Raw genomic sequence first — 12,351 nt, forward strand, 5'->3', positions numbered from 1 at the left:
ATTGTGCACAATATTTCCTATTCATTGTATAAGGATTTGGGCTCATTTAGGAGTTCCATGTTGTATAAGCTTTAGACAAAATGGCTCAACTTAATCCCATAGTTGAAGGGATTGAGGTCCAAACCTATAAAAGAGCCCTATGCTTAAAGAGAAGCCATTCTTGAGTAGTCACTCTTGAGTGTTCACTTTATGGATGGCATAGCCTTGAGCTTAATGCCCATGCTTAGAAGGCTAGTGCTAATCCTTTGTAATTAGAGTAGCTCTTCTTGATTAATCTAATCTCTATTTTGCTCATTAATCTAGCCTTCTCTATATTTCATTATGTCATGAAGTAGTTTTGCACTCTCATTATTCTAGATTTGAGAGAGGTAATGACTTCTTTCTTTGATCTTAACACTCTTCTTCCATGAGTACTTCAATTAGTTGATGACTCCTCTAATTCTCTTGATTAGTGTAGTGTGTGCACTATTGGTCATGTGATTAGATTTTGTGTCTAATTGTGTGCTTAATATGTGGAGGTTTAAGGGCCTTGAGCTTAATGTCACTTGTGTGTGATATGATTAGAGTACCTTGATTGGCATGTGATGATTGGGGAGGCCAACTTCAATGCAATTAGTGTGTGTTGAAAATTCAATCATTGGATAAGCCTAAATGCCAAAAATTTGGGCAAAGAAAGAGTGTGTGTGCCCAATTGAAGACCACTTGATTGAATGATTGATGGTCAATTGGGGCACCCAAATGCTTGTTGATTGTAAAATATGTATCAAATGTGCATGTAAACATTAGGGATAGGACTAATTGCATGGCCAAAAGAGTTAATTTTGAATTTTGATTGGGTCAAATTAGTGTTAATCTTTGAGAAATTAAGCATGCATGCATTCATTCATTCATTCATGCTTGATTGAATATGCAATTTGAGCTATGTAATGTGAAGTCGATGGAATAATTGCATATAGTTTTGGTCTAAATTTGGGTGTGTGTGCCTACTCAATGGCATTTGATGTCCAAATTTGAGATGAATGATTGGTCTTGGTTACCAATCATAATGATTAATGGAGCTAAAGATTGGTGTGTATCATCAAAGGATTTGAGATGAATGACCCGATTGGTTCTCACTTGGGGATGATTTTAAGTGCACTACCATTACAATGTATGCCAAGTTCATTGGTATGGTCAAAAGTGCATTGATTTGTGTGTTTATAAGTACAAATGTGAGTAGCCATATAAACCAAAATGACAAATCCAATTGGGTTTGGATGATTTGAGCTATTGGAGATGAGAAATTCATATTGCAATGATTTTGATTGGTCTTAGAATGGCCAATAAGGGAATATATGCATTGTTTAAGTGTGCTACCCAAATGGCAATCAAATTGCATCAATTTTGAAATTGAAGCCCAATCTTTGTGCATGCATGATTTCCAATTCGTCTCATTTCATGTTGTGAATGCACGATTCATGGGCTCAAGCATGGATTATGATAGTTAGAATGAGGTCAAGTGTTTTATTGATAGAATATGGCACTCTTCATGAGAGAAAATGAGGCCGTAATTTTGTGCTTGTATTGCTAAAGTGGCATAAAATTGAACATATTTTTTTGTGTGCAAGCTCGAACATCAAGGTTGTATGCTTGATCCATCAATGACAAGAGGATTTTGTGATTATTATGTTTTTTGGGGAGTGTGCATGGCAAATGATTGCCATTTTTGGGTTAAGATATTATTATTGCAAAAATTTACAAACCTCGACACTCATATTTTTCCTCTTGCCATTCTCTTTATTGTATCATGTAAGAGACTCCCTCTCCCTCGCTAGTTAGCCGTGGGGGTTCACATTCAAAGGCCTTTGTCTCTGTGGGAACAAGATCTTATTGGTTTTCTCTTTTTAACATTTACACACCCTCCATTCTTGACATCATCTCGAAATTGGCTTGGCGCTATCTGCAAACTTGCATACCCTTTTTGGGCTCCCCTTGACCCACCCAAGCTGCACTATTTTTGAATCCAATGCCTTGTAGTTGCTCGCTTGTCTTTATCACATGAGCTCACCCACATGCTCCTACATGCTCATGCCCATAATCAACACGCCACAATTTCCTAGATCTCATCATTGTTCCCTCCTGACTTCTCGATGCCTCACCAACATCACACGCACGAGTTATGGTCTGATCATGGCCCCATCCTCCATACAATGCATACAACACACAACCTGATCTTGCCTTGACTCCGCTGAGTCAATAACCAGCCCACCAATATTAGGCAATAAGGTTGATTACTTAGCCTTCCCTGTATCCAAGAATCTCATAGAGGGACCCACTGAAGGCATGTGGATCCCTTTGTTTTGTATCTCCAACTCAATAACCCTATGGATGACATCACAAACTCTTTGTTGTCGATCCTCTACACTAGTAGCACCCATTGTGGATTGGACATCTAACCAACCCACGTGATAGGTGTGACTTGTGTATAGGTCGGTTAGAGTTTCCATTTGTATTTCATACTCCCAGTTCTCATTTAGAAACGCTCCATCTAGGATTGAGGTGCTAGGGGTGTCCTTTGAACTAGATGCAACGTGGCTCTCAATGGGTTGACCCTTAGTGGTTGCTAATCCATGAGCACTCAATTGCTCGACTAGCATGGATGTTGACATAGGGGCCTTTGCCTTAAGCTCTCTCCATTGCTCTACCTTGCGTAGGCTCTCAATTTCCTTTTCCCTAGTCACAATGATATATCACTCAACCTCTTGCACTTCGGCAAGGCTTCTACCATCAGGTAATATAACCTTGGAGAGGAATAGCTCTGAAGAGTCACGGGTCCAGTGAATGAAGTATTCACGTGCACACTCTCCAGGAGCATGGGTTCTACGTTAGTCATGAATGGAAAATTTACTTCCCCACTCCCTTCATTTACCTTGTTAGCTCCATGTTTGGAGCTAGTGGCTCTACTAAAAGTTTCCTTCAAGCGGCTAAGCACGCTCGGCCGGACCGTGGGCCCATAGCATGCATGTCTTAGCTTTAACTATCGTGATTAGGTATCGGGTAACCTTCCATGATGTTGTAGTCAGAGAAGAGTCACTAGACACAATATGTGGGTCCTGAGTGGTACTACCTTGGGTTCCCGTTGAGGGCCTAGAGCCTAAGGTGGAGGAATAATGAGTGCTCGCTTAAACAAAGATACTCTCTATGTGCTTGTCCTCTAGCACACAACCAGAGTGTAGGTGCATGTGATCTCAACACTCTGGAAGTATTGGCGAGTGCCCGTGAAGGCCGCTCACCTAGTTTTTTAGGTGTTTACAACCCAATTTTTTTGTATTTTTTGTTTCTTTTTTTAAACCAAGCCACAAAATATGGCGTGTGATAGCTCAAAACGAGCATCTTTGCTAGGGGAGGTGCCGTGCTTTACAGCTCCTGATTTGGTTATGTAAATCTCTCAGAATCCTAAAAATAGTATTTTCTAGGTGTGAAGAAGGCTAGAATTAGTAAGTCCCAAGGGTGAGTGTGAAGGGGATGGTGGAGGACTTATCCCGCATGCCCTCCCTTCAGTTGAGGTCCTAGTCTTTATGCATAAAGTAGTGTGTATAGTATATCATAAGATTGAGGACTAAGGCCGGACTCGGGCTCGGGCTCGAGGGAATGACCCCGATCTCGATCCTTCCTTTTAAGAAAAGGTTTCTTTAATTTTCTTTCTGTTTTCGTTTTTTGTCTCAATATTTTCGAGCGTTTTTTGTAATTTAAATTATTTTTAAAAAAATCAATAAAAGATTTTTTTGAAGATAATGTTGCCGCGTAGACGACGAGCTTACGCGCACACACAAAAGCTCCTAATAGCTCTGTCTAACCTCCTTGCAGCTAACCCAGCTAATTACCACTAATTACCTCTGCTCACACATTCTCTAACACAGAACTGCACACTCACAGATAGTCAACTCTACTGCTCACTTTCTACACTATTATTCACTATCTACACTAACTAATATAACAAAACTGCTCACTCACAAAGTACTCAATCTACTCACAGAGCACATTACAGATTTACACCAGCTAATAGATCTATTAACACCTACACATTACATATCTTAGCAAACCTAATAGAAAATTTGCACATTTCAACAATAACAAATTCTAACAAACCTGTGCATTACAACCACTTAGCAAATCTACACAAACCCAGACAAAAACTAAAAATAGATGGAGAAAAGGCTTCCAGAGGTAGACCTGAGTGCTCCTCAAGCTTTAGTGCAAAGCAGTCCTCGGCAGAGGCACCAAAAATGTGTGCTTTGCCGCACGTGTCAAAGGCTGAAAACTTGTGTGCAAGCCTCGAAAGGCTGCAAGCACACAACTAGACAGTCCTAGCAAGCTCAAAGAAACAATGGTGTGTCACTCACTGCTCAATGCTTCCGTCGTGAAGAATCCTGTGCTGCGAAGAACAAGGGCCGCCGCGATGCCGCTGCAATGCTCTCTCTCTCTCTCTCTCTCTCTCTCTCTCTCTCTCTCTCTCGCACACACACACACACACACACACACATACACACGTGAGCACACGAAGGAGAAGGAGACAGAGATGGAGCAAGAGCACTTCTTAGCTTGCACCTCCAAGAATGAGGATTTTTAGGTCAAATGGACCTTTTATAAGAGTTTGATCCATTCACACATGGGCGCCCACAATGGCCGGTCGTTGCAAAACTTCTGTAAAAATATGATAAGTGGTGCGCTTCTCATTGGCGATCACCTACACACCTATTGGACCGACAAGCCCACTCCATGACTCAATCAAATAAATAATAAGGCGTCCATCGAAGGTGATAGGGTGTCCGTGAGGGTTAACACTTTGACTAATGCACTTGTGTTCCAATTGCCTGAATTTGACCAACCATTCTTTGTTGTAGTCATTGATGCTAGTGGAAAAGGTATCGGTGCAGTTCTTATGCAAGATAACCACCCACTTGCATTTGAAAGTCATAAATTTAAAGCCTCTGAATCTAAATTTAGTACATATGATACAAAATTGACTATTGTAGTAAATGTGCTGAAAATTTGAAAGCATTTTCTAATCAGTGCTAACTTGATTTTGAGGGCGAGGCACAAGGCTCTAAAATCTAGAGGAGCACCACTTCTCTAATGTGACTCTAGTGTCGTCGTGCTCCAAAAATATAGGAAGATTACAAAGTCAAACTTTTGAAACGAATAATGACAAAATTAAAGGTGAAGGTTGATCGAGATGCACTTTAATTTGAACCTTCCAGCTAGACTTTAATTTGAATTTGCACTTTAACTTGAATTTTGAGCCAGGTTGACGCTTCAGGTTGACGACTGTCAGGAGCACTGGCAAACATATGACAAGTTCAGCTCCTTTGAGTCGTGAAGCTTTGTGGGACGATTGCATCAACCACATTGCGAAGGCTTTTTGTGTAGAAGAGCAAGGGTTGATTCGGTGTGAGACAAGCCGCGACTCTCAATACGATGAAGAAAGGGTTTATATATGTGGTGTGGTGCATGAGTTGTGTCGGTGGAGAGGAGAGGAACAAGGTGGAGCTAGTAGTAGTAATACTAGCAATTCAAGCACCACAATATTGCAGGGGGATGATCTTGCGATGTCTATGGTGGACTTTTAGTGATCTTCCCTACATAGTGTCTTATCATGTAGTGGGCATGCCGATGAAATTTTGTGAAATGAGAAAGGGCGAGGCCGATAAAGTGGTGTGCACAAATTTGATGAGCATTGGGTTGTCCAACCCAAGGAAGAGGATGAGTGCCATGACATCGTTTTGGCACAAGGCTCAACTGATGTCTGTGCTGGCGGACACATGTGCCGGGATGCGCAATGTGTACAGTGACTACACAGGTGCCAGGGTGCAAAGCAGCAGCTGCAAGGCAATGAAGGTGATGATGTCACATGTGTGCAAGTGTATTAGAGTAGGAGGCGATGGGTAGCAATGAATAGTATGTACGAGGTGTTGGTAGAGCAGCACATTCCCTTTGCGGAATGGCTCTTGAGATGGGATGAGATGAGGTTGTCATTGGACTTCAAAGCCAAGAGGGGATCCCATCAAGCCTGCCTCCGTGGAGCGGCTTTTGAGGCGCTCAAATGGGTTTGCACGGCACTGGTGTCACTGCACAATATCTCCCTCATGCACTGCGACATAGTCTTCCAATAGTGACAATAAAACCTTAGTGGCACCGAAAATAGGTATTGGGTCTCTTACACACATGCGAATGGTGATGGCAATGGTGGAGCTGCAAGTGCAGGTACGATGAGTGCACCATTGAAATCAAGGTCCCTTCTCTACCAAACTTTGCTCTCGTATCCCACTCAGATTATGGTTTGAAAGAGGTGTTAGCGTGAGTCACGATGCACACCATCTCACCAGTGGGTTGTGCTAAGAGGCGCTAAATGTGACTCATGATGTACACCATCATTAGGAGAACATTCTTTCTATAACTATAAGGTGACTTCCCCCACCAACACAATGCCCTTTTGATGTGTCAGCTACTAAGGGTTGGGAAGGAAGCTTATAGAGAAGAGCACCTCCACATAGAAAAATTGAGAAGATCTCTACCATTTTCTAAGATGTTTTGAGCTAGCACTAACCCATGAGGGTGGTTGCCAAGCTTATAATACCTTAACTCAAACCAAGCAAGCGTAGGATTGGTACCTATTAGCAAGCATGGAGGCTCGAACTTAAGTTCGAGCCTCCATGCTTGTTCATGCTCATTATGTGCGTAAATGAGGGGAAGCATGGAGGCTTGTGGGATTTGTACCTATAAGCAAGCATGGACGCTCGAACTTAAGTTTGAATCTCCATGCTTGTTCATGGTCATTATGTATGTAAATGAGGGGGAGGCATGGAGCCTCCATGCTTGAGGGGGAAGCATGGATGCTTGCAAAATTTGTACCTATTAGCAAGCATGGAGGCTCTTAAGTTCGAGCCTCGTGCTCATTATGTATGCAAATGAGGGGGACGATTGATTCATGCCGATCACATGCTTGAATGAGGGGGAGGCTTTCTTTTAGGGATTTAGATGAACTCTTTGTGTGAAGTCTCTTAGCAAAAGGGATATTCGTACAAAGTGGGTTTGCAAGTTGAAATGTAAACCTAACGGTAGTGTTGAATATTGTAAGCATAGACTTGTGGCAAAAGATTATACTAAAGAGAATGGCATTGATTTTGATGAGACTTTTTCTTGTCTCTTTTTGTAACTACCATTTATAACGGTTGGGCATTGAAAACTCATAATGCTTGGAATGATGGAAATTGAGAATGAATCTAACTAATGAAGAAACTGTATAAGGAGCTAAGGACTACTTATTCATGACATGATTATTAACAAGACAATCAAGACGAATAATAGGAGATTGATGCATAAAAGTGAGATAGATTTTTATTGATTGAAATGGGATTATACATGATGTTGTATACACGATGAACAACATAATTATCAATAAAATCATACTTGAATGAGATGGTGAATGATGTCATGTGAAGCATAGAGGTAGAGGTAGCTCCCACACTAGGATTATTACATGGCTTGTTTCTAATAGCCCCTCTCCATGTGAATGTAATGGAAATGGCCTATGAACTTTGAGAATAACGGAATTAGAAGAATTAAAGAGAGAATTTTTGTGAGATTACTTTGAGAACATAGAGGGTGAACTTAATTAGAGGTAGCAACATAACCATTATACTTAATTAACTTGGCATGAACAATACTTTTGTAAGAGAGAGAGAGAGAATTAGAGGACTTGAGAACAGTTGAGGATCGGATTTATGTGGAGCTGGTCCCCCCTCCAATAGGCTTTTGTATTATAGATTCTTCCATAAAGATAGACTTGGTAAAATAAAATCTTTGTGTTCCTTGTGACCTTGGTGATGCTATGAAGATGAAAAGCTTCATGCGTCACGAGCATAACATAAACTTTGTAAAAGCATTAACCATCCCCGGCATCAGTCCCAAGGCCTCAAACACCTTCAAAGGTGGAGAATGAGGGTAGGGAAGAGGAAGAAGAAACATTCATAGAAGAAAGAAATAGTTCCTCACTTATCATTACTCTTCTTGCTTAGCATAGCATAATAGCATAGTAATGAAGATGGAGAAGATGGCAAGCTTAAGCATTGAAACATGGCTCTTGGTTGGATTTGCATTCCATAGCCAAGAGTGTTGGTGTAGGCTCTCAACTTCTCAACAAGCTTGGAGAACAAGATGGAGTTCTTCCACTTTCACCAAGTGAGAATGTGTGAAAAATGAGTGTGTGAGAGGGTGTATATCCCCAAGCACACCCCTTGCTTTACTTGGTCGACGCCTCCTTGTAGCTCAAGCTTGAAGCTCATTGGACCCCCTCTAAGCCTATCCAATCACACGCACACTGCATTTCAAGCAACAAGGGTAGCCTTTCGGCAAGTGTCCTCCTTACCCCTTTGAGAGAGAGAGAGAGAGAGAGAGAGAGAGAGAGAGAGAGAGCTTGAAAATATCTAAATATTTGTTGAATTGAACTAGAAGCTCATTGGACCCCTCTTTAACCCAGCCAATAGGATTCAAGCACACCATGTGGCTAAGCATAGGGAGAGTCTAACATGTGTCCATGTGCCCCTTGAGAAAGGGGGTGCCCTTTGGGTGAGTGGGAGGTTAAGTCAAAGATTCCCCTAACTTTGGGGCTTCCCCCTCCTTTGTAGGGTCTCTTTTTGACTCAAGCACCTTACCCCCCATGCATGGGAAGCTTCTCAAGCACCTTCCTCATCAAGCATGACAAGCACCTCGAGCACCTTCCTCATCAAGCACGACAAGCACCTTAGTCAGCAAGCACGACAAGCACCTCAAGCTTCGGTTGGGTTCCTCAGCCCTAGCTTGCCTAAGGTCAAAGGACTTTTAACACTAACCTTTGGAGGTCTTTAATGAAGCTAACCCTAAGGTATTTAAGTTCCATTAGATGCACGTTGCTCTTTGATAGACTTCTCCTTTTGGACCCCTATTGAGATGTAACCATCTCTCCTCTTGGTCCCCTGCTGAGATAAGTCTAGGAGCACTTATTACACGTTGCTCTTTGGTAGACAATCTCGTTTTGGACCCCTATTGAGATGTAACCATCTCTCCTCTTGGTCCCCTGCTGAGATAGGTCTAGAAGCACATGTCTCTATTCTAACTCTTGTTCCCGTTTATTATCCCACATTAAATGATCAATTTAATATGAGAAAATCATTTGGGTTAGCTAGATATTAGATTCTGTGACAGTGAATGTCCTATGTGAACAAGATTTTGATTTGTGTATGGGTGTGAGAATCAACTTATGGTATTGGCCCTTTAGGGTTTTGACATTTGTATGACAGTGAATGTCCTATGTGAACAAGATTTTGATTTGTGTATGGGTGTGAGATTCAACTTATGGTATTGGCCCTTTAGGGTTTTGACATTTTTTGGATCATGTGGTGTAGTTACTTGACATTGAGTTTGGACTTTTGGATCAATTGTTATGGTCATTTGACATTAAATTTTGGCTTGAATTTATGATTTTAGAGGAGAAAGTTTAGGATGTGAATTTTGACTCTAGTGCCTCCTAATAAACCTACTAAACTCATCCCAATAACTCTAAGGTTTGCTTCAAGATATGAAAATGCATCTTATATAGGATTGGCTTCAAGAGATGGTCGTGATTCTTTTGCTTGTTCCTCTCCTTACTCAATATGCTAGCATGGTTCTTTGGCTTGATTTTGGCACATGTAGCTCCTGGGTAGCTCTTTGGAATGACAAGAGATTCTTCTTCTAGATTGATGGCTCAGACATGGTCTTTAACTCCTTATTCAATTCTCTTCTTGTATGGGCTTTGGTTGCACTTCCTTGTTCATGGACAACTCTTGTGCTTTGTATACCTTTTTTTTTGGCAACAATTCAATAGGATGTAGATCCTTGTAGATAACTTCTTTAGGTATGCTCAAAAGGGTTTGATTGATCCTTATGGTTTGCAAGTTATGGGCTAATTTGCAGCTCCTTGGCCTATAAAAAATCTATAGATCTATGAATAACGTTACAACACAACCTCAAAATTCCTAGAAATTATGAATCGTTACCTAGATGCATAGCAATTATTTTTGGATTCAATTGGAGTCCTTGATTTAGCAAAACGGATATCCAGAGCTCTGTTGGTCATGAAAAGACCCCAACAAAAAATTTACTAGCTATCCTTAGGGCTAACCTAAGGCAACACTTCTTGTAGAACCTGATACAAGGTATGGTAAAAGAAAGAGCTTGTAGAAGCTAATAATTGGGCTAACAAAGAGGCTAATTGGCTAAATTAATGCACACTTTATGGGATAATGGGGGTCTAATATGCATTCCCAACTAGAGGACTTTATTAGATGATGCTAATACACATCAATAAGAACTAACTTCTATTAAGATAGTGGTGACTGAAGGTATCGCCATGAACATATTTGTTGTTAGTAAATTCAAAGGTCTTTGGTACCAATTGAGTATGAAGCTAACTAATGAAGGATCTAATGATCCACTTATTAATGGAAAATTTATTAACAAGGGACTGATACATAAAAGAAAGAGAAACTTTTATTGATTGAAATGGGCCTTGCATAGGCTCATGTACATGATGAGTGACAGAGTTAATGATGTCATACTAGGAGAACATAAGGAATGTTGTTCATGAAGCAAAGAGCCAGAGTAATTCCCATACTAGGATTTTTACATGAAATGTATAACAATTTGACATAAAAACTACACTTTTGAATCGTGACAAGCATGAGGCAGGTAAAACAAGCTCCTCCTGCTTTTTGTATGAGAAAACACATGCTTAATTGATTGCACACAATTTTTAGAATAGTCCAATTGACAACACTTTGCATGTTAGGCATGCAAATATTGTTTTTTTGCCATTTTTCTTTATGCTAATGGCATGTTAATGAAATAACCAATTTGATGAAGGTATTGTTTTGTCCTAGACAATGTATATCGAGACAATGCTATGTAGATTTGACCATAAGAACTACAAGCCTATCAATACTTATATGGAGATAGGTTTAAAGCTTAGTCTTTATGATGCTTTAGACAACACGCAGATGATTGCCTTATTTATATGTGATTACAAGGCTAGATGTTTAGTATGTAGTCTCACAAGTGAGCAAATTTATGCGTAGCCTAGGGTCTAAGCATTTGTAGATGTTAAACAAATCCTCCACTTGCTCTAGCCCAAGGGGGTATGATAGCTATGTGATTTACGTGATTTTATAAGGGTTGATTGCTATGGCACGTGCGTGCCCACAATTGGTGCCTTGATTTCTCCCAGGTAACTCATGCATCTTGTTTTAACAAAGAAGCACCCTATTATGGCTACTTCTAGTTACAAAGTTGAATACAATGTAGCTTTCACATCTACTTTTGAATGCATTTGGCCTAGAGGCCTTATGATTGATTTGGGCACTAGAGTGCAATCTGGCCACAAGCCCTCATTGAAAGTGAGACACATTATTGTTGTTCTTTGTTCAAACGACGTCTACTAGCTGGACTGAATGAGAAGCACACTGCTAATTTAAGAATGATTTGAATGTTTCCCTTGAGATGTCACACTTAGGATTCTTGCATTGTTACATGGGCCTTATACTTTAAGTGGTGTGATAGGTATATGCTTTGTGTCAAACAAACTCTATCGAGACAATGTTGCATTTGCATAATTCGACTTTGAGGACTATAAACCCATGGATACTCCTATGGAAATAAATGTGAAGCTTACCCTTCATGATGTCGAAGACTACTTTAATGTCTTTTTCTCTCAACAGACCATTGGCTACCTTGTTTATGTTTGCATTACTAGGCCAAGAATTGAATACGCAGTCTCATAGGTGAATAGCCCAAGATTTAACTATTACTAGGCTTTTGCTAGTCGAGTATTTTATCCAAGAGGAAATCATTGATGTCCGCTTCAGAGGCTTTTGGGGGCTCATATTGGGCTAGTTGATATCAAACCATCAAACTCTGTACACCATTAAAAATAACTAGAGATAAATCTTAATAGATAAAAGGCTCTTATCAAAATTCTATTATGATTACTTCTTGAGCCAAACTTACAAAAACTAAGAAGGATCCAAACTTGGTTTTTGCTATCCTCAAAGATGATCTTGTTTTGGGAGCACTAAACCTGATATGTTGGATTCTCATTGCAATTTTTTTGGAAAGAGGATGGGCCTTGCAACCACAAAGGAGGAAGTCAAAACCAAATGTTGGCATGAGAATCAACATTGCTATATACTATTCTCCTTAATATCTGCCAACTTATTGGATTTCCCTCTAAACATCGTGCACGAGTGGACAAAGCCATCATCTTGCACCTTATTAATAGTTTATAATCGAATGGGTTCA

The sequence above is a fragment of the Adiantum capillus-veneris genome, chromosome 1, assembly GCF_014529385.1.
Source record: "Adiantum capillus-veneris isolate H3 chromosome 1, ASM1452938v2, whole genome shotgun sequence".
NCBI lineage: Eukaryota > Viridiplantae > Streptophyta > Polypodiopsida > Polypodiales > Pteridaceae > Adiantum > Adiantum capillus-veneris.